Here is a 27436-nt window from a genome sequence, read left to right on the forward strand (position 1 = left end):
AGTTTGGCAATTTTAAGTTCCTATATATCAGTAATTAATCAACTGAAAGAGAAATAAAGGACACTACCCCATTCACAATCAACGTCCAAAAAAAAAAAAAAAAAAAAAAAAACCCTTGGGAATCAATCTAACAAAAGAGGTGAAAGACTGCTACAATGAAAACAACACAACACTAAAAAAATAAATTGAAGAAGATCTTAGAAGAGAAAAGACCTCCCAGGCTCCTGCAGGCAGAATTAATATTATCAAAATGGCCATACTACGAAAAGCATTATACAAATTTAATGCAATTCCTATTAAAATCCCAATGACATTTTGCATAGAACTAGAAAAAGCAATCATGAAATTCATTTGGAAAAATAAGAGACCCAGAAAAGCCAAAGCCATCCTTAGTAAGAAAAATGAAACAGGAGGCATCACAATACTGGACCTCAAACTATACTATAGAGCTATATAAAAACAGCATGGTATTGGCATCAGGATGCCTTTTTAATAACCCAATTAAAATGTTGGGGGAATAAAGACATGCTTATGGAAGTTTTTAGTGTATACATGATATTTAAAATCATGGGACTGGAAATGATTATCTAAGGAGAGGATCTAGGTTAAAAAGTAAAGAAGGCCCAGGATTAAGATAAAAGACTCTAATATTTAGAACATAGGGGGAGGAGAATATGAGAATAAAAGAGATAGAAGGGAAAGAGGGAGATAACAGCCACAGAAGTTAAGAGAAGAAGCATTTCAAGACAGGGGAAGTCAACTGCATTGAAAGTTCATGTGATGATTAAAGATGAAAGAGGGGAGATTGTGTGTGTTTGCAGTTGCGACTGATCTAGTGAGGAGTCAGATATTGCTGATACAAAGGGCAAAGACATAACTGTAGATATTGATTCCATGGAAAGCCAATAAAGGATAGAATCCTGAGCAAAGCTCTTGTATTGTGAAGGAGAAAAGCAGCAAATAGAGTTCACGGCCCAGACTTTGGAAAATGTCATGGGGACAAGTTAAAAGAACTGTTCCAAAATTGCTTGCAATCTTCCAAGGAGGTAACACCCTATTTTCGATTTATACATCTTTTTTGTTTTTCAATATAATTCTGTCAATTTAAGGAGGATGGTAAGAGAAGAGAAGAATGGTAGGAAAAATTAGAGAAATTCATGGGCTGAAGATCTCAGTGATGGGCAAGACCTGTTGGATTGGGGGTTAACAGACAAATCAAGTGCGAAGGACAGAAGGTGTAATTTTAAAGGGACTGCATTTATTATTTCAATGATAAAATAGCCACCTTTGATAATAAGGCCCAGGATGTGGTCATGGAAATAGGTGACTTAAATAGAGCTACAAAGAGAACCCTGGAGATAGAGAAGTCATTAAATCTAAAGAGCTGATCTATGGATCAGCTATGTGCCCCTCAGTGTCAAGGCAGAATCTGGAAGTGAGAAAAAGACCAAAACTTTAATGAATAAAGAGAAGTGAGAATAGTTTGGGTAAGTGACAGCAAAGACAAAGAATAAAAGATGGACTTTAAGAGGAAAGGAGAGGAATAATTGCCTAAAAGAGTTAGCATAGCACACCAGTCATCCTGGTGTCATCCCTGGGCTCTTGATGTACCTGACACATAGGGAAATGATTAAATTCAGGGAAGCCTCCTTACCTGGGTATAACCAAATTTCAGTCAATTGTAAGAATAGAGGAAAATAGTGAATAATATGGAAACAGATAAGTTTATTAATTTTTAAATAAGAGTTCCTAAACAATTGAGTTAGGAGAGCACTATGGGGTGTGGGCATCATGGGAATCATGTACAGAGGAAAGCAGAGGTACAGCAGTTGAAAAGACAGTCTGCCTCTGCTAGTCTTCTACTCACGGTCATCACTGAGATTATTGTATTGCGAATAAATCTACTAAATATTAATTGTATCCTTTGCTCAAAAATTTCAGTGCCTCCTCACTCAGGGGGAAGTCCAAACTGTTAACTCTTTAACAAGTAAAGAAGGAGGAAGAAGGAAAAAGAATTTTTGGATGTACTTGAAGGAATAATATAGGAAAGCAGGTGAGTTTTAGGAATATTTAGAACAAAAGAGAAAAGGAAGAAATATTGTATAAACATATTTATAGATTTCTGCTTTTATTTCTTGTGCTTTGGGAGTCATGTTAAGGAAGTCTGATCCTAAGCCAACAAGTTGAAGGTTTGGACCTACTTTTTCTTCTATAAGATGCAGGGTCTCTGGTCTGATTCCGAGGTCCTTGATCAATTTTGACTTGAATTTTGTGCAGAGTGAGAGATAGGGGTTTAGTTTCATTTTGCTTCTTATGGATTTCCAGTTTTCCCAGCACCATTTGTTGAAGAGGCTACCTTTTCTCTAGTGTATGGTTTTGGCTCCTTTGTCTAATATGACATAACTGTATTTATGTGGGTTTGTCTCTGTATCCTCTATTCTGTATCATTGGTCTACCTGTCTGTTTTGGTGCCCATACCATGCCATTTTTGTTACTATGGCTCTGTAGTATAATTTAAGTTCTGTTATTGTGATACCTCCTGCTTCACTCTTCCTGCTAAGGATTGCTTTGGTATTCTGGGTCACTTATTCTTCCAAATGAATTTCATGATTGCTTTCTCTATTTCTATGAGGTACATCTTTGGTATTTTAATTGGAATTACACTGAATCTATATAGCACTTTTGGTAGTATGGCCATTTTGATATTAATTCTGCCTATCCAAGAACGTGGGAAGTCTTTCTATCTTCTAAGGTTTTCTTTTATTTCTTTTTTTCTTTAGTGTTCTGTAGTTTTTGTTGTAAAGATCTTTCACCACTTTTGTTACAGTTATTCCCAAGTATTCAATAAATGAGATGAATTCAAACTAAAAAGCTTTTTCTCAGCAAAGGAAACAATCAACAATGTGAAGACAGAGCCTACAGAGTGGGAGAAAATCTTTACCACACACACTTCATATAGAACACTAATCTACAGAATTTATAAAGAACTCAAAAAACTTTACACCAAAAATACAAATAACCCAATCAACAAATGGGCTAAGGAATTGAGCACACACTTCACAGAAGAAAGTCTACAAGCAATCAACAGATATATGAAAAAATTTTCAATATCTCTAGTAATAAAAGAAATGCAAATCAAAACTACCCTAACATTTCATCTCACCCCAATTAGAATGTCTATTATCAAGAATACAAGCAACAATAGGTATTGGGGAGGATGTGGGGAAAAAGGTACACTTATACATTGCAGGTGCATCCACTCTGGAAAGCAGTATGGAGAGTCCTTAGAAAACTTGGAATGGAACCATTTGACCCAGCTATCCCACTCCTTGGCCTATACCCAAAGGACTTAAAATCAGCATACTACCAAGATGCAGCTACATCAATGTTTATAGCAGCTCAGTTTACAATAGCTAGATTGTGGAACCCACGGAGATGCCCTTCAATAGATAAATGGATAAAGAAACTGTGGTACATATACACAATGGATTATTACTCAGCCATAAAGAATGGCATTTGAAGGTAAATGGATGGAATTGGAGAATATCATGCTAAGTGAAATAAGCCAATCCCCAAAAACCAAGGCTGAATGATTTTTCTGATAAGTGGATGATGATACACAATGGGGGAGAGGGAGTAAGGGAAGAATGGAGGAAAGTTGGAGTGTGTAAAGGGAAATGAGAGGTGGGGAGGAAGCGGGGGGAGGAAAGATAATGGAATGAGACAAACATCATTACCCTATGTCCATGTATGATTATACAAACAGTGTAACTACTTCATGTACAACCTGAGAAATGAAAAGTTGTGCCCCATTTGTGTACAACAAATGAAAAAAATAAAATTAAAAATCATATATCTATAAATATAAGTAATTATAAATATATACATACCAGTTTAAATTTAATTATAAATTTATATTTACTAGGTATTATATATATGTAATATTTTTGAAAAGGAGTTGTATGTCATTTCTTTTTATCAACAATCAAGCTAAACCAGGGTTTTCTACCATCCCTCCTGTTCCTCTTGCTTTAAACACAAGGGAGTGGGAAAGAGAAAGTAATAGTGGAAACCACAGACTTTCGAATCACACAGACTGACCTCAGTTTGAACAATGCCTCTTCCATGCATTAACCTTGACCTTCAGCAAGTCAGGTTACTTCCCTGAACTATGTGTTTCTCTTTTAACAAATGAAGTTAGCAGCAGGTACTTCTAGGTTTCTTCAAATATTCTTGAGGAAACCTGAGACACATGGTAAATGTTCAGTGAATGCACATCCACCTTCTGTTTGGTTCCCTGAGCTTCTGATTCTTTTTCTGTCATGTCTTTATTTCTAGTTTTCTCCTTAGTTTCTGCTTCTTCCTGTCAAAATTCTGTATTCCCTTAGATTGTTCTTGTCCTCCTCTTTGATGGTTCATTTCCTTATTTTAGTACAACTATTAAACCTGTGGTGTGTGCATTGGCAATTCAGCTTTCTGATGGGCCTTTAAAACTTCTATTCTGCTTTTAGGATATTCGACTTGAATGTTAATCTCCTACTTAAATTTAAATGTATCCAAGAATTAATTTCCTTATGTCTGTCCCTCATGGAGCAGTGCATTCATTCATCCCAGTTCACAGCTGGGGAATCGGCCCTCATTCTCAGTCTAACTTCAGGCAGTGAGTTGTTTCCAATACACTGCATTTATTTTTCAAATGAGTCATCTCTCTCCCACCTCCAAATATTAAGTATTGAACGGATTCATTCTCTCTTTGTATAGCGTCAGACTTCAAACAAATCACTTTGGATCTCCGGATCTCAATTATCAAAGGAAAGGTTAGAGGCTATTCAAGTTCACAATGTGTGTAATCCTGTGGAGCCAAGGTTCATTTCACCTTTATTTAGAGGACACACAGCTGGCCAGTATCAGATTCAGGAAGAGAACCAGTATCTTTTGGCTCAGAGAACAGTGTGCTTTCTCCTATGCCCGTATTAATCTCAGGGGAGCAAAGCCACATGCTACTATGCCTCCTGTTATTTCTTATATACAGAACCAGACCAACTAAACTATTTTTTTCACTCCACTTTCTACCATACCAAGTATCTAGGAATAGAGAAGAAATAGTCTTTAGGCTACTGATCTGTATTATGGGCTCCAGGGATCTAAGAGGGAAGGTGGTAAAGAAAAACAGATGGCAATAAAAAGTCATAAGCTAAGGGATTCCAATATCTTCTTTGGAAAAGCAGGAGGGATTGTCCAAAGTAAAACCTAGAGCTCTGAGGAACTCAGCACTAATGAATAAAGATGTTGAAACACAAGCCTTTTAGTAGTATCAGCAAATTGACCTTTGCTGTCATATCTCTTGTTTACCTTATATACATATTACACAGGTCATAAATAAGTGCACGTCTGTATTTGTCACATGGGGAGATTCCATGTGGTTTTATTGCTTTTGGGGTGTGAATGTGAAACCAGGCTTGGAATGCTCTCACAAAACCATATGTTTGTGCTAACCGTTTTTAACATGAAAAATGAACAAGAGCCCTTGGGAAATCCCAGGAAAGGCAGGATGGGGGAAGGAAGTAGTAGATGACTCTTAACTCCTGGAAAGCTGATACTGTAGTCAACTCTTAGAGAGTGGTGGGTGGTGAAGGCAAACAGGAAAGCAGAGATGTATGAAACAGAAACTGTCACTTACAGGTTTCTGTTTTGAATCCAGCTTCTATTTGTTTCTTTCTCTTCTGGGAAGTAGATTTGCAGAGGGTTAGCCCTGAGGTCTCTCCTGTGAATGGTTTCAGTTTCACAGAGAACTGGTTGAAATCATGGGTTCTTCATTTGGACTGGGCACTGTTCCTCTGTAACAGGAGTCATATGTCCACTGATAACTAAGTGGTCCTGTTTTGTTCCCCACTGGTCAGAAGCAAGGTGCTATTCTTCAAGCCTCTGTATTTAAACAGGGTATTCAAGTGCCCTTCTCCTGTTTAAGGACTGGGCAGTTTCCAAGACTGCCAAACTATGGGTCAGATGGATGACATGAAGTGGTGCCAACTCTTGAATCCGTGTGGTCAATTCTTTCCCTTCTATTGTAAGAGCTATTTGAGACAAATGGTGTAGCTTCTCCTTTCCACCTCAAAGACTGCTGATTTTTCTTTTCTATTTTGCCTTTACTGGGTCCCAGAGCTTCTCCCCACTATTTGTTCCACTGTTTCCAATTTGTCTAATCTACAAGACAAGAATCACCAACTAGAATTTTTCTCAGTGACAGTGAACCAACATAAATAACTTCTTAGGTTTTATTATTCTAAAATTAGCTCATAGTTGTGATTTCTGTTTTTCTTCTGCAAAATGAAGCTAACCAATTCCTAGAGGCTAACTTTGGCCTGGGGAGGGCGATGCTACATAAAGGGGTGATTTGACTTTGGGGCAGTTGAGCTGGTTTGTCTGTGAGTCTAGTCTTTTGCCAAGCAAGGCAAATGGCATATAGACAGGAATATATTTCTTTGGTAAGTTTTGTTTCTTTATTGTGATTGAACAAAGAAAACAGTTTGTCCCACAAGGATCCTTCTCTCAGGCTAATGATCCAAGCCCCTCTTGGAAAGAAATTTTATGCTTGGACCCTTTATTCTTTGTTAAAAATTAGTGCATGTGAATTATACAGAACAATGGGCTTCACTGTGGCATAGTTGTATGTGCATGTAACATCCTTTGATCATATCCACCTCCATCATCCTCCTTTGACCTCCCACACCCTTCCTCTTCTTCATTTTTTTTTTCTTTTTATTCTTACTGAATATCTAAGTTTGTGCAGTCCAAAGGAACCATGAGAACTCACCTAAACCATATGTGAGTTATAAAGAAAAGAACAATCTGCATAGAGTGGGTTTATGCTACCTCATGGACTTGCTTCTGGTAGCTCCTGGAAGTGATGAACAAATTCTTTTAAAGGATCATGTAACACTGTATTTGCCATTTAGAAGTTGACTGCACAAACTTAGATATTCAGAAACTAAGCAAAGGTCCAAATGGCTTAGGTATTCTTCTACAGGACCCAGGGCACTGCAGCTGGTCATGACATAGACTAATATCCACAGACTTAATAGTAGGTGCAGCATGCATACACCTTAACTCACTTAGAAGAACACAAAAGTTGTGCCCTGCAACTTCGGAGCAGAATGAAAAAATCAATTTCAGAGGCATAGTCATCAGTAACAGAGGTTTCATCATCATGAAATTTTTTAAGCAGATGAGTCAGTTGGTTTAATGTGGAAACAAAACTTTCCTGTTTGCACTTTATGTGCCAATGTTCTTGACTCTGATCCATACATTACCCAAACACCATAAGTATGGGCTTCTGATAGACAATTTGCCAGATATTTAATCTTTTAAAAATATTATTGTTTAAAAATGGTTTTTTTTGCATGAACTAAATTAAAAATATTAATAGGAGATTAGTGTTCTCAAGCAAAGGTATTTTTCAGGCTCTTGAATAGACACTTATTCTAAGTTTAGAGTCCCTCTTAACTTAAGAGAAATCACATATACTGATAATCTTCATGCTAGTACCTTTAAGTAGCAATAAGAGATGTTGGCAGTCAGGTAAGCAGGAAAGCAAGAGGAATCAGATCTGAGATTTCCTTTATAGTTGATTTGGAAGCAGTTGCTCTTGGATAACAGATTGAAGTTATAAAAATTATACATTTTTCTGATATGTAAATTCACCTGAACATCTAGGATTAAATGAAAAGTCTATTCATAGCTTCCTTCAGCAAATTTTAACTCCATTCAACAGTGTTTAATGACCAATAGGGGTCCAGGCTTAATGGGGATGAAATGAGGAAAGATAAGAGGGCACTGTATTTTTGCAGTTATATGTATTGAGAACCATAGACTTCAGTAGATGCTACCTCTTTATCTTCTTATTTGCCCAGTTCATGCACAAAGCGGAAAAATTGAAAACACAGGACAAAGAAGATATGAAGACAGCTTCTAAATAAAACCACAGGGTCATAGTAGTTAACCAATTGATTAATTTCTAAAAAAAATAGTATCACATAACAGACATATTGTATTGCTGTGCTAGGTGCTATTATAGTTGTGGCTATAAGATGAATATAACATATAGTCCCTAATTTTAAAAAATTGCAGCTCAATTTTGTCTAGAAATAGAGTTAATATTCAGAAATATTTAGATACTATACAAACAATAATGCGAGAAATATCATAAGCCAATGATGTTGGTAATTTTGTCATTAAGTTGTTGGATGATCAAATGGGTTTATGGATGCCTGGACCACTTTGGGGAATCCTATGAAAAAAGTTTTAAGTCATAGCCTAATTTATCTCAGTGATTCCACCTGTATTGGTAGATACATTTTGATTGCTATGTATATTCCTTTTTTTTTTTTTTTTGGTTTATGCAACTTTATTGAAGAAAAATAAATCAATTACTAGCAGAGCTATTAGTTGATCACTCATCCATTGACAACTTGCATGATTTATTCAGTGCTATATTAAACAGTGTATTGGAAGATAGATTAACCAATAGCTCCAAGCCTCCTAACAATTTAAATGAAAATTACAAAATGTTTTGAGACTCTATTTTGCAATACAAAGGGTGTTTGACTTCCAATTTCCATTCTCTGTAAACAAGAACAGGTCATTCCTTTGTTGACATGCATAAAATACATCACATTTTCTGTTCTGCTGATGCTATAAATTCAAGACCAATTCTCCAGCCACATCAGTTATGAGCATAAAGTATATCATGCAACCTCAAATCTCTAACAGTGGAAGGTTTAAACAAAATGGATGCTTCTAGAATAATGCTGCTTCCTTTGATGTGACAACTGAGCATCCATCTCCCTCCCCGTCAGATGACTTCTTCAGCATGTTAGAGCAGTGAGGAATGGTTTAGTCTCATAACCAAGTTAGAGTGAAAAGATTGGCCACATAATACACATGCACCATTTTTTTAAAAAAATCTGAATCTTGGGCAACTGTTCTCTTGTAACTACTTTACAGTTTCTAAAAGCAGTTATTGTCCAAAGCTGGAAGAACTTAAGTCTTCTCAGATGAGCATGTGAATGAATGGAGGGAGGTAAACAAAAAATAAAATTAAAAAAGATGAGGTCTGATAGGGGAGCAGCCGGATAAGAAAATCAAAAAAGGAACAGTAATTTAAAGTTTATTCCAACTATAATGCAGGTTATTCTGACTTTAAGGTAGCATCACATGGCACACTTCTGAGTCCATTCTCAAGATATTCTGTTGTACTTATCTCTGTCTGTTTTATAGATCTGTGCAATCTCTGGCACTAAAGGGTCATCTGGGTTTGGATCACATAGCAGTGAACAAATGGATAAAAGAACTTTAGAAATAGTTAAAGCAGGAGACTATTGTGATCTTAGAATATCGAGACAAATGCTGCCATTACTGTTAATATTTGGATGATAAATTCTTGTTGTAAATGCAACCTTAGGTGGTTTGAAGGGGTAGTCTGTAGGAAAATGAATTGTCACAAAGAATATACCACCTTGATATGGGCTGTCATTAGGTCCCATAATTGTGGCTTGCCAATGAAACGTATCATCCCCAACTGGACCTGCAGAACATTGTGCTGGAGGGTCACGGGCCAAATCACTAAGTTCCTTATTAATCCGTTTCAGCGCCATAGTCTGCATTTTTCGTCTGGCTCCTCAATATCTCGGCGTGTGCTCAAAGGTCCGGCCAAAACTCTTGATTATCCAGGCGGCGGGGAAGGATCGTCTCTTCGTCAGACACCGGCTGTGCCAGACAGGTGCAGAGGGGTCAGGGCCTCCCTCAAGCTGCGGCCTCGGCCTCCTCTCCGCTGGGCAGCTGGTGCCTCCCCTCCGCCGGGCAGCTGGTGCCTCCCCAGGCCCTGCGGGGCTCACATGCATGACACAGCCACAAGAGGTCCGCTCTGACGGAACTACCGCCAGATGCCCTATGTTCTTTACTGGATGATACATAATTTAAAATAGACCATGTTAAAATATGTTTGTTTGGTTTAAACAGGGTTAAAACAGGGATCAAGTAGGAAGAAGATATAAACCTTTTCTTAGACTTAATTTCAAAAGCAAAGTGTGAACCCTATTCGGCTTTAACTAGATAAGGATTAGTACATTAAGCTTAGAATTGAGAAAACATTCTGATTTAGAGGAAAATGTTGAAGTTTAGCATTTTATAAGTATTTTCCAGAAAATCTGTCTATTTTTAATATGCTACCGAGTTAGTCAGTTATGACTTTAGCATTTTTGCATCCAGATTAGTGGTTGCTGAAGGTTGGAGAAAGTTTACAAAAGAAAATTTGGGGGGAAGATGAGTATTTTTACTATCTTCATCATAGTTTCATGGGCATGTATACATAATGTTAAAACTTATTAAAATGTGCACTTTTGATACATGTACAGTTAATGTTATAAAATGTGGTTTATTGTGTACCAATTATATCTCAATAAAGCAGTTTTTAAAATGTAAACAGGGCACTAATGTTTTTGAATATTACAGTATTTTAAAATGACAATAGGCTAACAGTAACTCCTAGGAGAAACCAAGGTTATTCGTCCCATTTTTTTAAGGCTAAGTGAAAGTGTCTCAAAGTTACATCACTGCCAAGGTTTCTTCTTGGTCACCAGGAAAAGCTACCAGTTTTGTCACAACCTCTTTTTGATTGATTTACCCACAGCAAAGAATGGTGTTTGACTTTGACCCTGGATTTCAGAAGATGTTGATAGAAATGAATCAGCCAAAGAAAGAATGTGATGAGTATGTTGCGGAAAAGAAGAAAGATAGGGGAAGTCCCAGGGTAAGTTTCCTGCCTTCACCTTACACATCTCCAAACTAAAAAAGATTGTAGGTGGTGGCATAAAAAATATTGTTTGATAGTTTTAAATGCATCATATAATGTGTTTAAATTCAGCCTCAGTGCCATTTTCTCAAATCAAGCATTTTTTCCATCAGAACCAGTGGTGATTGTATGTAGTCCCCAGACATTTCAGAAGCCCTAAACCCAGACTCTATTTCTCCATTCCAGGAAGTTGTGAGATGAATCATTTTCCTTCTGTACTGGCAGATTACTCTCTTTGCAGAATCTTAGCCTAACAGATCTCTCCTTAAGTCTCTCTCTGGAGTCCCTGACTTGCTTTCCAGCTAAACATTCTAAAGATTTATTTATGTTCAGTGCTTTGGGGAACATAGAAAACTGACATGTCTGCTAGATTTTGACATGTATGTGTAATTGAGCATTTATTTAAGTACTCATACAAATCATAGATTTTGGGATACCATGCCCATGGAAACAAATGCCTCAGGCAGTATTTGTGATCCAGAAATTATATAAGGAAAATTTTAACTTAAAATACTTCATTTGCATAATATAATTGTTTGATTGAAGTTTAAAGCATTACTATTCCTGAACAATTAATATGGATATGATGACCCTTTTGAATTTGTGGGGGAATGACTGGTAGGTAGACGTTAGATACCAGATCGCTTTTGGAGTTTTTGAAATGTACCCATTGCCTCCAACTTCTTATTGAAATTCGTGCATACACCTCTAGGCAGGATATGAAACATCAGCATTTCTCTACCTTTCTGGGATGACTGATTTTCATAAATCCATTACAAGTTATACAGTCAGAATGATTTTAAGACAGTCCATTAATGATTGAGAAGCATGATTAGATATGTTTCACAAAATTTTATATTTTTATTCTGTGCTTCTAAAATACTTCATCATTTTAGAAAAAGATATACAGAATTCAGATATTAGCAATAAAATATGAAGATTATACAAAGTTATAAAATGGACTTAACATGAGATATAAAAGCATTGAAATCCCAAAGGATCTACATACATTGGAACACTTAAAAGAAATAAACAAAGTCAAATTTAGAAGAAATAACTTAAATTTGTATTGCAAGTAAATAAATTTGCATGGCCTTAGAATGGAGGGATTATAAATAGCTATCAGAACTAATTAGACAATCCCCAGTACCACCAAAAAAAAAAAAAAAAAAAAATCATTCCTGAAAGACCTAATTAGATGTAGTCATAATCGAGACAGGATCAAAAGTATAATCCTCTGTTTAAATTAGCTATTTCAAATGAAATGTACAAAATGAGCCATTGCTGGAATCTTCTATAAAGTAATCCATTCTAAGAGATTATTTTAATATGTGGCTAATGATACTAAACTTTCTCCTACATTTAATCTCAGATAAAAGTTACACAATGTCCAAAGGCTTTTTTAAAAAAATGACCATAAGTAGTTCAATGGTAAACTTTAAGCCCATAGAATTTTGCAACAAAAAACATCTCTTAATGATTACTGTAAATATTTTGGAACTTTTGTTTGACATATTTTTGTGATGGAGCTGACTTTTATGCCTGGATAGCCTACCACATGATCATGCAGTTCTCACTTTTCTTATTAACCAAATGTAAGGAAGAAATGAAGAGGCCCATGGATTCTTCCAGTCAGTTCTGCCATTTTATTTTTGTTATGACTGTCTTCATTCGTTCTAACCTAACATTCACTCACACCACAAATATTTAACAAGTGCCAGTTAGTAAGTGAGGCACATTCTAGGATTTAAGACTGAAACCAAAATTGAAAGATAGTTTCCTCTAAGAAGTTCAAACTTTGTGAAAAAGACAGAAGCAAATTTAGAACAACATGAACTGCTGTGAAAGGGCCCTGGAAGGACAGAAAGAGAGAAAAAAAAAGAATTCATTTTGAAAAGTAGTGGGGATTGGAAGAATGGGTTAGTATTTCCAGAGAAAAGAACCAGGAAAAGGCACAGAGAAGAAGCCAGGGAGACTATGTGGAGAGTGGAGAAGAGTTTTGTGTCATCAAAGAGCAAGTTGTGAGGTGCACAGGCTTGGCTAGATGGGTCAGGTGGGATGGATCATATGTATACAGTGTAAAAGAGTTTGAAGATCTTTTGATGGCAAACTGGTATGATCTAGGGAAAAATATATCATATCAACCATATTAATCTAAGGGGAAACATACTCATATTTGAATTTTCAAAACTAAATCTGGAGAGGCAAGAAGGAGCTTATAGTTAGGAGACACTTGACTGAAGGAAACTGGATAGAAAATTGTTTGAACTGTTTAGGTGAAAGATGACAAGGAGCTGAATCAAGGCAATGGGAATGGGGATACAAAAGAGGATTAAGGATTATGGTTTTATGAGTCAACTTCCTAGAAATATATCAAGCATATAATAATTGGTTAAGCTGAGAATCAAAATTGCTTTCTCTGGTGGTTTCCTCAATGTGTTAACCAACTGAGTTCTTATTTAGAGCACTTGGCACTCTCCTCTATACAAGCAAACAAAACAATGCTAGTGCAGACTTCTAAACTGACTCTCAGTTCATTTTAACATTAATTCAACTGTTATTCCTATACTTTTGTGTTACTAGGGATTGAACACATGGCCTTGCACTTGTCAGGCAAGCACTGTACCATTGAGCTACATGCTCAGCCTTTTTGTTTTTTAAATTTTGAGTCAGGGCCCTGTTAAATTGCCAAGGTTAGCCTCAAACTTTCAATCCTCCTGCCTCAGCCTCCTGAGCAACTGGGCTTATAGGTGTGCATCACTGTACCCAGCAGAAAAACACTTTTCTTTCTTCATTTTTCTGTTTACTCTTGCAAACTATGTTTATTATTGTACAACTCTATGAAATCCAAGCTGTTGTTAAACCTGTGTTCAAGAGAAAGACTGGCACTATTAAAGGTTATTTGAAAATGACTGACTTCATACAAAGGGGGACTTTCAATGTGATGGAACTGATCTGTATAGTACTGTCTATATATTCTCAAACCCTCCAGAAGTATACTCCATAAAAATTAAGCTTTACAGTATGTAAATTTTTCAAGAAGCCAACCAATGACCTGAGGTAGTAGCTCAGTGGTAGAGTGCTTGCTTAGAACATGAAAGGAAGGTCTTGGGTTTGATCTCCAGCACCACAAAAAAATCAAATCAAAACAAAACAAAGGAATGAAAAAACAAAACAAAACAAAACAAAAATCAATGAGTATGTTAAAGAACTCAGGATTTGGGAGAATCCAGACTGTGACAAATTCATTTAACTGATCTATAAATGTATGATTTCAGTTCACTGCAAGGGTGGGGGAAGGGAGGAAGAAAGAGGTCAATCTAAAAAGCTTTGGAAAACAATATCAGAAAATGAACAACTGAAGACAGCAAGAATTATTTACAAATAGTACTCTAGTTGGTAAATTCATTTCTGACAGCAGTATTTATTAACAATTCAGAAACTACTTGTATATAAGAAAGGAACAAAGAAATATCTACATACAGCTATATAACTACAAGCACATATCCATATAAGTATTGATGTATGGGTTAGTATATATATTCATATTTCCTAAGACTGTTTATTAAGAGGGTCTAGAATGAGTAACACACTCCAGTAGCAACAAATACATGAAACATGCATATTTTTGTTTTTATGTAACATTCACCAATAAAAGAAACATGATCCCTTAGGGAAAAGTCTGAATCTAATCTGGGACAAAGAAAATATAAGATGATCTTGGAGCATTTTATACTGCCAGAAAGGAAGGCAGTACTAAAATAAAAAAAAAAAAAAAAAAAAAAAAAAAAAAAAAAAAAAAGAAAAAGAAAAAGAAAAAAATTAAAGAAGTTTAGGGGCATATCAAAAGTATACAGGAGGGGCTGGGGTTGTGGCCCAGTGGCAGAGTGCTTGCCTAGCATGTGTGAGGCACTCTGGGTTCAATTTTCAGCACCACATATAAATAAATAAAATAAAGGTCCATGGACAACTAAAAGAAATATTAAAAAAAAGAAGTATACAGGAGCCAGGTCTGTAATCCCAGCAGCTCAGGCGACTGAGGTGGGAGGATTGTGAGTTCAAAGCCAGCCCCAGCAAAAGCAAGGTGTTAAGCAACTCAGTGAGACCCTGTCTCTAAATAAAATACAAAATAGGGCTGGGGTGTGGCTCAGTGGTTGAGTGCCCCTAAGTTCAATCTAATTCTAATTTCTAATTCTCTTAATTATGAACTTTGATTCAACTATTATGTTATACATTTATTAGTTTTGCTCATAAGGCTAAGGAAACCTTATCAGAAAAATAAAAAAGTATTCTTTATTGATCTTTTTGTATATTTGATAAGTATTCTGAATAATGTTTCACAGGGATCAAGAATTTCTAAATGTTTCTGAAATTATTTTGACTGCAATATTATTATAGTCAGTATTAAAATAAATTCTGAAGTTCACTTATATTTAACCTCCAAATGTACCCAAAAAACCCACCTTGCTACTTCTTGTGCATTTGATATGCTATTTTAAAATACCCAAGAGTATGTGAGACATAATCTCTGAGATACTTTTTCTACAGGCAGTGAGGCAGGAAATAACATCACGATCCCATACAACTTCCAAAAGCCACTAAGTTTCTCAGAATACAGGAAATCCTATTTCCTCTTGTTTTGATAGATTTAGGTGTGGGAACATACCAATCACATGTTGCATATGAAATCTCATAAATTTAGGTGAACTGTGAGAAACAGGAGGAATTCTCTTCTATTGTCCTGTTCATGTGTGTTTGTGCCTATGCAACCCTAGAGATTTGTCAAAAACATTTTTGTCACAAATATGCATTCTGAAAACACGGAAACTTATTCTGGAGAACCATTTCTCACATGTGATGCACTTTATAAATGGTAGAGTATAAAACTTCCTTAGATGCTAACTGTGCTGTACTACTCCAGAGAGTAAAAAAATATAGAAGTATTTGGCTCAGTAACTACTCAGGAGCTTACAAGTGAAGACTAATGAGAATGACATATGACATGTAGGCCATAAATCTGATCCAATGCAAAAATAATCAGGTATTTATATTCAATACACAACCTACCATATACAAAAGACAACACACAATGTGAATTTATGTACACGCTCAAATGTCATTGATGAACAGTTTTTCACTGCCTTCTGCATGATAGAGGCAATACTAGGTTCTTTAGCGTTGAATAATTCTCCTTCTTTACCATTAAGATGTGAGAAAGACATGACCACAAAGGCTAGTCTCAGGGATTATGATTTGTTCTTCAGCGATCAAATTAAGCAAGAATGTACTGCCTATAAAGGATCCAGATCCAGTATACTTGATGGTATGGGTAGATTTACTACTACTAGTCAATTGTGAATTCAGCTCCACATTGCTCCTTTGTTCTTCATGAAGGCAGACTCGAGTTTAGCAGTCCGAGACATCTCATGGAATAAGGGTGTTCACTCATTCAGAGACATCCAGGACTTTGGATTCACTAATTTTTACACCTGTAACCTTGACTGAAGATTGGAGGAGAGGGGACAGGCACCAAGTCCTCAAAGATTAATATATCACAAAAGGATAAAATTTTGTTTTGTCCTTAAAATAAAATTGTCCTTATCTATTTAACCTATCTGTCTTAACTTCTGGAATTTGGATTTCTGTCTCTTTTTTAGTTGAAGTTTTATAATTATTGACATTTGCTGGTGTCTCATATAAACTAACCTTTTTGTATTTTATCTCTCATTGACCCATTAGATCCATTCATTTCAATATAATAGACTCAGTTATAACCTATCACAATCCACTTCTTGGTTTACAACATAGGCGTTATTCCTTTTTTTCTAACTTATTTATTTATTTATTTATTATGTGTGAGGTCCTGAGAACTGAACTTCAGGGCTTTGCACATGCTAAGCATGCACTGAGGCAAACCTCCACCTCATATCCAAATTTTTACAGCTCTCAGTGGTATATACAAACACTATTGCTTCTTTAAATTGGCATCATTACATATACTTTCCACCTAATAAAGCAAAGGATAAGGAATAGAGGAGAGTACTTTTACTTTCTAATCCAACTGATCTGACTACAATGAAGACTTTATACATATTAATAGAAGATTTCAAAGTTTATGAACAGGCCAAAATAAATTCTGGTGTTACCGTTAAATTACTGAGAGTGATTATTTTCAAACTTTGAAATGAGTTATAATGCAAACATCTAAAGTCAAATAATATTGTCTGTGAACTACATTGAGAATGTTTTTTAAAAAGCATTTGTCTTAAGTTTTTGGAGTAGATTGAGAATGTCACCTACTTATATTTCTGATTTTAAACTTGTACTCCTGTTTTCTATTTCTTATCAAAGCCTCCCATAATTCTGTGAGTTTTAGACCCCATGGTACCTGGAATCCACATATTCAAAGAAGATACCATCATCATTAGTAGTAGTAGTAGTTAATATTTAAGATTAAGTGCTAGACACTGTTCCACATATTTATTTTACCATTAATCTAATCTTTGTAATAACCTGGAAGATAGACACTAATATTATCTGTATTTAACAAAGGAGAAAACAAACACAGGGAGGCCAAGGTATAAGATCACACAGTAAGTGGCGGAACAGGGCTTTGACTACAGGCTGTCTGGCTTGAGAGTCCATCAACTTAAGGTCTACTGCTATGTATAGGACAGCTTTTAAGGAACTAGAAAACTTAGAAAGATTATATAAAATAAACATGTTCATGAAATGGAACCAAGAATAAATATTCCATAAAATAGATACCATAAAGTGCTTGCTAGGAGAGTTTGGAGTTAAATTTAGCTATGAGATTAAATTATATGCAAAGCACTATGATAAGATTTATCACTCAGAGTCTGTGGGAAAGCTGTAATTTTTTAGAAAAATTGCTTGAGGTAACTCTGAATAGTCAAGGTCTCAAATCCTACTCCACATAGCATAACTGCACATTCAAGACATAGGGTCACTATGAGCACCTAAAATACACTTAACTACTACTTAATATATTTCCTACAGCCATCTAGTTATAAAGTACAGCATATGACAAAATGATTGCATGACATAAATGAGATTATTATCCATGATTCAGTAACTGAAAAGTTTAGCAAGTTATTTAGTGAAAAAAAAATTGTCTTCCTTCATATTAAATTTTATTGAAAGGGGTAATAGTCCTTTGATGCAAAAGGAGAACTCTGATATGTGCATCAACTTTAGATGATCTAATAGTCATTTTAACCATAAATGATAGCTCAATTCATTAATTGAAGTTTCCTGATCTGTGTAATATTGAAAACTGCAAAGTTAATTTAATAGCAAATCATCTTCCATTGCCCACTGTGGGTTAGCTTCAGGCTTGTTGGTTTTTCCTGTATTCCAGTGTATCATAAATTGCTTTGCGTTCTCTAGTCAGGAGAGCATATAAAGCTTTCTTTCATGGACTTTTCTGTAATTCATTTTTGAGCATCTTCAACCACAATTCCCTTGATTTGGGGCAAATGAAACTCTTCTAGTAGTCACTCTCAACTCTTTCCTAGTCCCAAGTAGTCTGGTTTTCTTTCATCTGCCTCTTTAGGAGGGTCTATTAGGTCCCAGCTCTGTGCCTAACTCTAAACCTAATCCTAAAACCAAACTGAAACTCTCTTCTAGAACCTCATCTTACTCATGGGAAACACTCAGGTATTCTGTATAACAAATTGCACCATAATTTAGGGGCTTAAAGCAACTATTTTATTACATCTCAAGATTCTGTACATTAAAAATTCAAACAAGACTCAAATGGAAATTTCTTCTAGCATTGGTAGAATTTCACTCAGTAGTATTCAACTAAGGATGGACTTGTTTGGAGTGTCCAAGACTTAAGTGTGTAGTGCTTTGTTTGGGATTGTCTGAGCAGTTGACTCTTATCCAGACTAGATATCCATGTTCATCTAGCTTGGTCATCTCAAGGTAGTTAGACTTCATACCAGGCAGTTCATAACTCCCAGAAACATTTTCTAAAAGAAAGGATGTGGACCAAAAGTTGGCACTGAGTAATCCCAACTATAATTTATTGTCAAAGCAGTCATAGAGTGTGCTCAGATTCAGGGAAAAGAAATATAACTGTTAACTCTCCACGAAAGGACTATGGAAAATTTTGTGAACATATACAGCCACCAAAGAACCTTGGCCACAAAGAATTCTGCAAATACAAAGTAAACTCCATGTGATTCTTTCTGTTTTGCTGCCAGAGCTGTTAAAGGGTTTTCTTTCTGAGAGCCATGCCCCTGTATGCTGCATTTCCCATATATGGAGAATTCTCTGTATGATACCATAAAAACCCCCATCACAAAGCATAAGGTAAGTGGGTAAAACCCCACAATTACCTCTTGGAGATGGGGGTGGGAACTCACAGTAGGAAACAACTGTCTGATAAAATCTCTTCAATCTTCCCTCTCCTTCTCCAGTGTCTTGTGATATTCTTGATCTTGTTGAGGGTTCCAGGCGTTATGTAATGATTCTGACACATTTCCTTCTGAAATATTGCATGCAAAGACTTGTCTTTCACTGATTTTGGTGTGTGATCTACAGTGTATTGGCACCTTGATTGAAAATGAGGCGTTCTAACATCTTGTCACACCATTCAAAGGTTAGGGAAAGAAAATCCTATCAAAACTGGATATTTATAAAAATAAAAGGGGATGGGAAAAATGAAAATAAATAGAATACTTTGCATACATACCAAAAGATAGTAACAATAGGTTGCCTCTGGATGACTTGGTAAATGAGGGTCATAAATGGAATAGAGTCTTACTTTGTACTATATTCTCTTTTATGTTTTCTAATATCTTATGACTTACATGTATTTTCTGTCCCAAAATAAAATAGCTTTAAAGTTAAAAAAACTGAATATTCAAGTTTAGCTTTATTCTGTAGTTGTATTTCTCTCTCTAAGCAATCATTCGATAACAAGGCCAACTATTTGCTAAGACAACACATGTAATTAGATAATAAAAACATATTTGCACACCAAAGGTTACTCATTGTTTTGTTTTCAATATGAAGTTACTGAAAGTTTTGGAGCAGGGCCAATACATTCACTTCAACCACAGAGATATCTTATCTTTAAGGAACAATTGTTTTATAAGGAAAACCAGCATGCAATTATATTTTATGGCACTGAAAATTATTATCTGATTCATCCAGAAACCATTCACTAATCTTGGGCTTTGTAACCTTATGGTTTTTCTGCAGGATTTATGTGTAGGTATACAAATATTCATGGTTGAGGAAGAGAAGGGGGTTTTATTTCAAACAGTTGGTTGAATCATTAAAGAAACAGAGACTAAGTATCATCAAAGAAACAGAAAATTATTTGATAATACTACTCATAGGTTTCTTGAGAAGTATGCAACAGGATCTGAACAATATCTTGTAGAGAAGAGAACAATGTGCAAGGAGTGTATGCGAGAGATAGGGGATCTGAAGAGTTTACCTGTTAGATGGTTAACAATGCAGAAAGGGAATTTGCTGCAGGAGTGCCAAGAGAAATAAACCCTACAGTTCCTAGGGCACAGGGTTTGGAGGAAGTTGATTAGGTCACTGCTTGCTTGGCTGTAGTCAAAAAGCAATGTGGAAAGATTCTGTAGCCCCTGGGACAGTGTGGCAGTAGGAACTTGGCTATGCTTCAGCACTGAGAGGTGGGCCTCATCCTGGGCAGGCAACTGTTCTGTGAGATGTCAGAGTGGAGTTGTGGTGCCAGAGTGGGAGGGGGACCGGCTGACTGGAAAGGCCCACATGTGGTCTAGTCCAGCATGCTGAAGTCAGTCTATAGGTGTGCTCAGTCTTGGCTACAACAAAGAAGGCATAACTGAAAAGTCGATGAACAATGGAAAGAAACTCTATCTCTGAAGTCCTCAGAGAAATCATAGCTTATGGCTGAAAGTGATATTTCATAATCTGTTTAGGAGTGAGACCCCCTGGAGAGTACTCAAATATCCATGGTTGTCTGTTAAACTTTTTTTAAGTCTGTGGTCTTAGAAAACTAAAGCGTTTTTGCTAAATAAAGTATCCTGGTAGGGGAATCTGAGGCAAATAGAGAAAGCATTTCTCCTCTAGAATTTTGTGCACACATAGTGACTTCCTTCCAAAGTGCAAAGTATAAAATGGGGGTAAGAGAGTAACTTTACAGCAGAGGTACCTGGCAAAAACTACTTTGGTCAGGTGATGAAGGTCAGTATCAACAGTGATTAAATCATATCTCACTGACACGATGCCACGAAAAGGGCACATATCCTCTGTGGTTTTCCTCCCCAAACACATAATTGCAGTCTGATCCTGAGAAAAACAATAAAATAATTTTAATAGAGGGACAGGCTGTGAAATACCTGAGCAGTACTCCTCAAAATTGTCCAGGTCATCATAACAAATATGTACATATGTTGTAGCCTAAGGAGACAACTAAATATAGCAAGGTATGCTGGATGGGATCCTAGGACAGAAAGAGGATCCTAGGTAAACTAAGGAAAAATAAATACAGTATGGATTTTAGTTAATAATATATCAGCTATTAGCATTGGTTTATTAGTTATAACTAATGTACCATTCTAAAGAAAAATGTCAATAAGGGAAACTGGGTGAGGATTTATGGGATCTCTGTACTATCTTCAGATTTTTCTATAAAAGTATTCTAAAAAATAGTCAAATTAAAATGTGTATGTTTCATTTATAATACAAACATTAAATATTAGAGGACATCTAAATCATTAGCCTGCCTCTCACTTCCCTACACAATAAAGGGGACTGGTGAGTCCTTTTTTAAAATGTTCTTTGATAATTCCTTCTCCCCCTTCTCTTCTCCCTCTATCCTCACACAGGCCCTGAGTACTTTCTGAACTGCTATAACAACTTCCTTGTGATTAATCTCTGTGGCTCCAATCTCTTTTTCTTCCTGACCCTATGCCCAAGAGTTATTACATAATACTCGTGTGTGTGTGTGTGTGTGTGTGTGTGTGTGTGTGCACGTGTGTGTAAATTTTTTTATTTAAAAAGTTTCTGCAGACCTCACCATTGCTCTCTGTATAAGACACTCTCCTGGATATTTAATGCCTTTCAGGATCTGGCCCAAAAGTTCTTCTGAGCACATTTCTATCATTCTTTATATTAACCAATCAATGCACTAAATCAGTGGTTTTCAGTCTTTAAAATACTTTTATTGAATATGGTCTTGCTTTCCCCAAATCAAATAAAAACTCAAAGTCACAGATCAAAGACAATGTTGGAGGAGACTGTGGGATCAAGATAACCTCCTCTCAGCTCCCATTCCAAGATCTCTTGAATGTCATAGATTAACTGGTGGCCGGTAACTTGACTGCCGACTGTTCTTATGGCCCTGAGCACCCCTGCTGTCCACTGGACTGCTTTTGAGCCTACTTTCTTCTTGACGGACAGTACATCATTTTTCCTGTTGGTGGTGCAGCCTAAATTTCCCTTTCCCTGCTTCTGTCACCACTTGGTCCTGTTAAAATCATTCTCCTTGTCCAAATACCATCTCTTTAATGAGGGCTTCTCAGAGTGCCCATCAAGAATGGATCTCTTGCTGCCATGGGGTCTTAGTCTTTGATTTAGATTTCTGTCATGACATTTAAAGCATGCTGATCTGTTGGAATTATTTGATTTGACCTTTTCCTCCCAATTAGTTCATTAGTCTGTAAACCTTGAAGGGCAAAACTTGTGGTTTTCATGTCTGTGCATTTCCCATAGTAGCTAGGTGCTGCGTGCCCTTAGCAGGTTTGTGGCTAGTGATACCTGAATAGATAAGTGGGTTGATGAATGAATGCCTTGTATTTACTTTGGTTTGAGCTAATACTTTTGCTCTTAACCCATATTTCTCTTCTGACTCATAATAAGTTTGCTCCTTTCACACTTTCTTACTTCTTTTTGCACTTATGGAAGTCCGACAACTAAATTTTTAAATTTTCCAACTCACCACGATTTTGGGAGACCTCTGGGGGGAAAAAAAAAAGCATCTCAGTCATTGGACTGCATTTCCCCTCTCCTTATTCCAAAGCCGAGTGGAGTATCTGAGATATTTTAGGTATTCAATAGATGTTTGTTGAATTATTAAATACATAGGAATGATTAGGAAAAAATAGCAATTTTTGAGCCAAACATGATATGCACATAGGTGGTTTCTGTAGAGTAAAGCTACAGGAGCTTCACTGCTATCCACTAAAATATAGTGATTCTCAGAATGACCCATGGCAAACCACTTCAGACCTGGAGCTCCCTGCTTGCCTCTGTAGCTTAGCATCATTTCTGTGCAAGCCTCTTATTTACACAGTCATTTAGCTTGGTTTTCCTTTTGTATGCTGCTCTAGAAAATGAGTTAAAAATATTTGTTCTCAATGAAAATGTCAAAGAGATGCACAGAGTGTGACTTCACAGACCCTGCAATCCTCCACAGAGGGCCCTAAACATAGCCCACAGCGATCAAGTGATCAGAACAGTGCAGACCATAGCAGATGACTTGGTGAAAGAGTGTGCTTGCTTGGAGAATTTTTAACAGTGACAGATGAAAAATAGAGAAAAATCACTGGGTACAATAGCACACTCATGTAATCCCAGCAATTTGGGAGACTAAGGAAGGAGGATCATAAGTTCAAAGCCAGCCTCAGCAGATTAGCAAGGCACTTAGCAACTCAGTGAGACCCTGTCTTTAAATAGACTATTTAAAAAAACAGGGCTGGGGTTGTGGCTCAGTGGTTAAGTACTCCTGGGTTCAGTTCTTGGTACCAAAAAGAGAGAGAGAGAGAGAGAGAGAGAGAGAGAGAGAGAGAGAGAGAACTTAGTGAACTTAGTGGCTATTTTTGGCATAGATAACTAATCTTCAAATTGCATGGTTATAACCTGAATCTTGAAATATGTTCACCAATTTTTTTCTGACACAACTTGAAAGACAAATGCTCTATCACACACTTAAAAATACTATATTTTTGTTTATAAATATCTTCACTGTGAGAGATTCAAATATGAAAGTATAATAAACAAAACAAGCACATTTGCCCTCTCCCGCAATGTTTGCTGGTCCTCCTTTCAGTCTGTTTCATGTAGACATCTATGTTTTCTGATATTAAACACACATATTAAACTATGCGTGTGTATCAATTAGGGTTGAATTTCACTGTAAATATATTTAAAAAAATTGGCTTAACCAAATGAATATTTACCTCTATCAAACAATTGTTCCAAGACAGACAGGATAATCCATAAAGCCATGAGGGACCAAGGGGATTAACATCTAGAATATATAAAGAACTAAAAAAAAAAAAAAAAAAAGACAAGATACCAACTAATAAATGGGCAAAAGAATTAAAGATTGCATCTCACTCTAGTTAGAATGGAAATGATCAGAATGCAAATACTAATAAATGCTGGCAATGCTGTGAAGGGAAACACACTCATACATTGTTGGTGGAACAGAAACCACTCTAGAAAGTCATGTGGAGATTCCTCAAAAGATTCTGAATGGTACCACCATATAACCCAGCTATCCTACATCTCTACATTTATCCAACATAACTAAAATAAACTTACTATAGTGATACAGACACATCAGAGTTTATAAAAGTTATGGAATCCACCCAGGTGTTCATTGATAGATAAATGAATAAAGAATATGTGGTATATGTACACAATGGAGTTTTCCTCAGCCATAAAGAAAAATGAAATTATGGCATTTGCTGGTAAATTGATGAAACTAGAGTGCATCATGAAAAGTGAAATAAGCCACACTCAGAAATCCCAGTGTCAAATGTTTTCTCTTCTATTCAGAACATAGACCAAAATAAGGGGAAAAAATGGGGGTGGTAACCCTATGAAAATAGAAGGGAGATCAGTGAAGCAGAGGAAGGGGCCTGAGGAGAGGAGGAGGCAGGAAAGGAAGAAGGATAACAGTAGGATGAAGTTGACCACATTATTTTACGTACACATGTGAATATACCACAGTAAATTTCACCTTTATATATACCTATAAAGTACCAATTTTTAAAAATCTGTGAATAAACAGGAGGAAGGCCAGTAGAGTAGAGAAAGGGGAATGGGGGAGGATGGAAGGGAGGGAGAGAGAAAGTACTGGGGACTGAAGTGGAGCAAATCATATTCCAGGCATGTATGATTATGTCAAAATGAATCTCACTATCATATCTAACTATAATGTAGTGATAAAAGAATAAGAAAGTTTATCTTGGCAAAGATGGTATATCTATATGTAGTTCTAGTTTCTGCCGTTCATTGGAGTCAAACAGAACTCACCAACACACTTAGGGACTTCTGACCCACACAGGTATGGGTGTAGTTCATTTCCAGAGGCTCTGTGCCCTTCTCACATCCACAGGTGCTCAGTCGTTGATGCTGCTTCCCTTTTCATTCTCACTACTGTTATCAGCTTTTCTTCGTAGGTTTTTGTTTTGATAGTTTGGTGTGGAGAGTGAGCGAGCCACGTCATCACAAAAGCCAAGTCTGGAAATGTTCCTTGCCAAAAGGTTTGGATATGTGAACAGCCTTGACACTTGGCTCTGGCACCAACAGTTATCAGACATCCCAGTACAATGGGTTTTCTGGGTACAGCAGGATAGCCTCAAGATGTTCCTAACACTGTAACTTTTTAGTGCACAAAGAACCCTCTTGATAACTCACAGGCTTTGAACAATTTGCAGAACTTCTGTAGTTAAACTTTCTGATCATGAGACCCCACATAATAGACATGTTGAGCTTGTTCTGGGTCACTGTTTTTCCATCACAGGACGTGTCTCACCTGGTCCCAGCTTTATTTAAAATGTCTCTGTGTTTTACTTAATCTCCCTTCATCCCTCCTCATGATCTTTTGCTATTGCTGCTCAGGTTGCAGCAGTTTTTGTGGGTCTTTTTCCCCCCTTAAATTTTGCTCTTATTGTCTTTATTACTATTTAGTGAGGATGCCTAGGTGGTAATTTTTATTAGTATATAATCAGTAACTAATTTTATTAATATATAATCTGTAACTAACTGACAAGTGTGTTTCCTCCAATTAAGATATTATAGGATATGTTTCATTAGCTTACTCCTTTTCTGTCCATGGATGCTGCCCAGAAAGCATCATTAAAATCTTTCTGCCTACTGTCATCATGTCTAAATGAGTCCAAACAGCTGCAAAGGCTATTCTTCAGAGGGCTGAGCTTTGAAACAACTGATGGAGTCTGAGAAGCCATTTTGAGCAATGGGGAACACTCATGGACTATGTGTTGATGAGAGACCCAAACACCAAGTACTCCAGGGGCTTTGGGTTTGTCACATATGCCACTGTGGAGGAAGTGGATGCAGCCATGAATGCAGGACCACACAAGGTGGATGGAAGAGCTGTGGAACCAAAGAGAGCTGTGGAACCAAAGAGAGCTGTCTCAAGAGAAGATTCTCAAAGACCAGGGGCCCACTTAACTGTGAAAAAGTCTTTGTTGGTGGCATTAATGAAGACACTGAAGAACATCACCTATGAGATTAATTTGAACAGTGTGGGAAAATTGAAGTTGTTAAAATCATGATGGACCATGGCACTAGAAAGAAGAGGGGCTTTGCTTTTGTAACTTTTGATGACTATGACCATGACTCCGTGGATAAGACTGTCATTCAGAAATACCATACTATGAATGGCCACAACTGTGAAGTGGGGAAAGCCCTGTCAAAGCAAGAAATGGCTAGTGCTTTATCTAGCCAAAGAAGTTCAAGTGGTTCTGGAAACTTTGGTGGTAGTCATGGAGGTGCTTTGGTGGAAAAGACAATTTTGGTCATGGAGGAAACTTCAGTGGTCATGGTGGCTTTGGTGGCAACTGTGGTGGTGGTGGATATGATGGCAGCAGGATTGGCTATAATGGAATGGTAATAAAGGAAGCAATTTTGGAAGTAGTGGAAGTTATAGTGATTTTGGCAATTATAGACATCGGTCATCAAATTTTGGACCTATGAAGGGTGGAAACTTTGAAGGCAGAAGCTCTGGACGTTATTAACGGTGGAGGCCAATACTTTGCTAAATCATGAGACCAAGGTGGCTATGGTGGTTCCAGCAGTAGCAATAGCTATGGAGTGGCAGAAGGTTTTAATACTGCCAGGGAGGAATCTGTTGCTACAGGCCTATCATCTCAATTTTTTTAAAAAGAAACTTCCTGTCCAAGTTCATTGCTAAAAGGAACATTCTTGTGAGGACAACCTTTATCTGAGTCACTGTGCTTCATTTACAGTGCCATGTGGTTGATTTTTTAGCTGCTCTACAGCTCTACAATCATTCATTTTATGAGTGGGTTTTCTAATAAGTTGTGTTTTATTTTTAAAAAGAAATCATGAGATTGTTATGGAGCTAATATCATTTGTGTGTGTGTACTAAAACATGTCTCAATGTTGCTTTTGCCCCTACTCAACACATATAATTTACCCTTGCAACATTTGAAATGTGTGAGTATTAAAATGTTTGGAGATAATGTCATTCGAGTTTATAAATTGTTCTCAGGCATTTCTGTTTTGTTCAGAATTTCTGTGCTCAGAAATATTTACTATTTATACTGACTTCAAAATTTATTA

At 36.6% G+C, this 27436-nt stretch overlaps 2 pseudogenes across 2 annotated transcripts; one reads left to right on the forward strand and one right to left on the reverse strand.

Annotated features, from left to right (window-relative positions):
• The first annotated feature begins 1943 nt into the window (after nucleotides 1–1943).
• On the forward strand, nucleotides 1944–27154 carry LOC306663154 (heterogeneous nuclear ribonucleoprotein A1-like; annotated as a pseudogene). Its single transcript, XR_013766679.1, has 3 exons — nucleotides 1944–2053; nucleotides 10688–10807; nucleotides 25958–27154. The product of XR_013766679.1 is annotated as a heterogeneous nuclear ribonucleoprotein A1-like (transcript).
• LOC306664161 (ubiquitin-conjugating enzyme E2 D3-like) lies at nucleotides 8398–9708 on the reverse strand (annotated as a pseudogene). The gene has a single exon. The product of its transcript is annotated as a ubiquitin-conjugating enzyme E2 D3-like (transcript).
• Nucleotides 27155–27436: the final 282 nt, after the last annotated feature.

The sequence above is a fragment of the Sciurus vulgaris genome, assembly GCF_902686455.1.
Source record: "Sciurus vulgaris genome assembly, chromosome: 6".
NCBI lineage: Eukaryota > Metazoa > Chordata > Mammalia > Rodentia > Sciuridae > Sciurus > Sciurus vulgaris.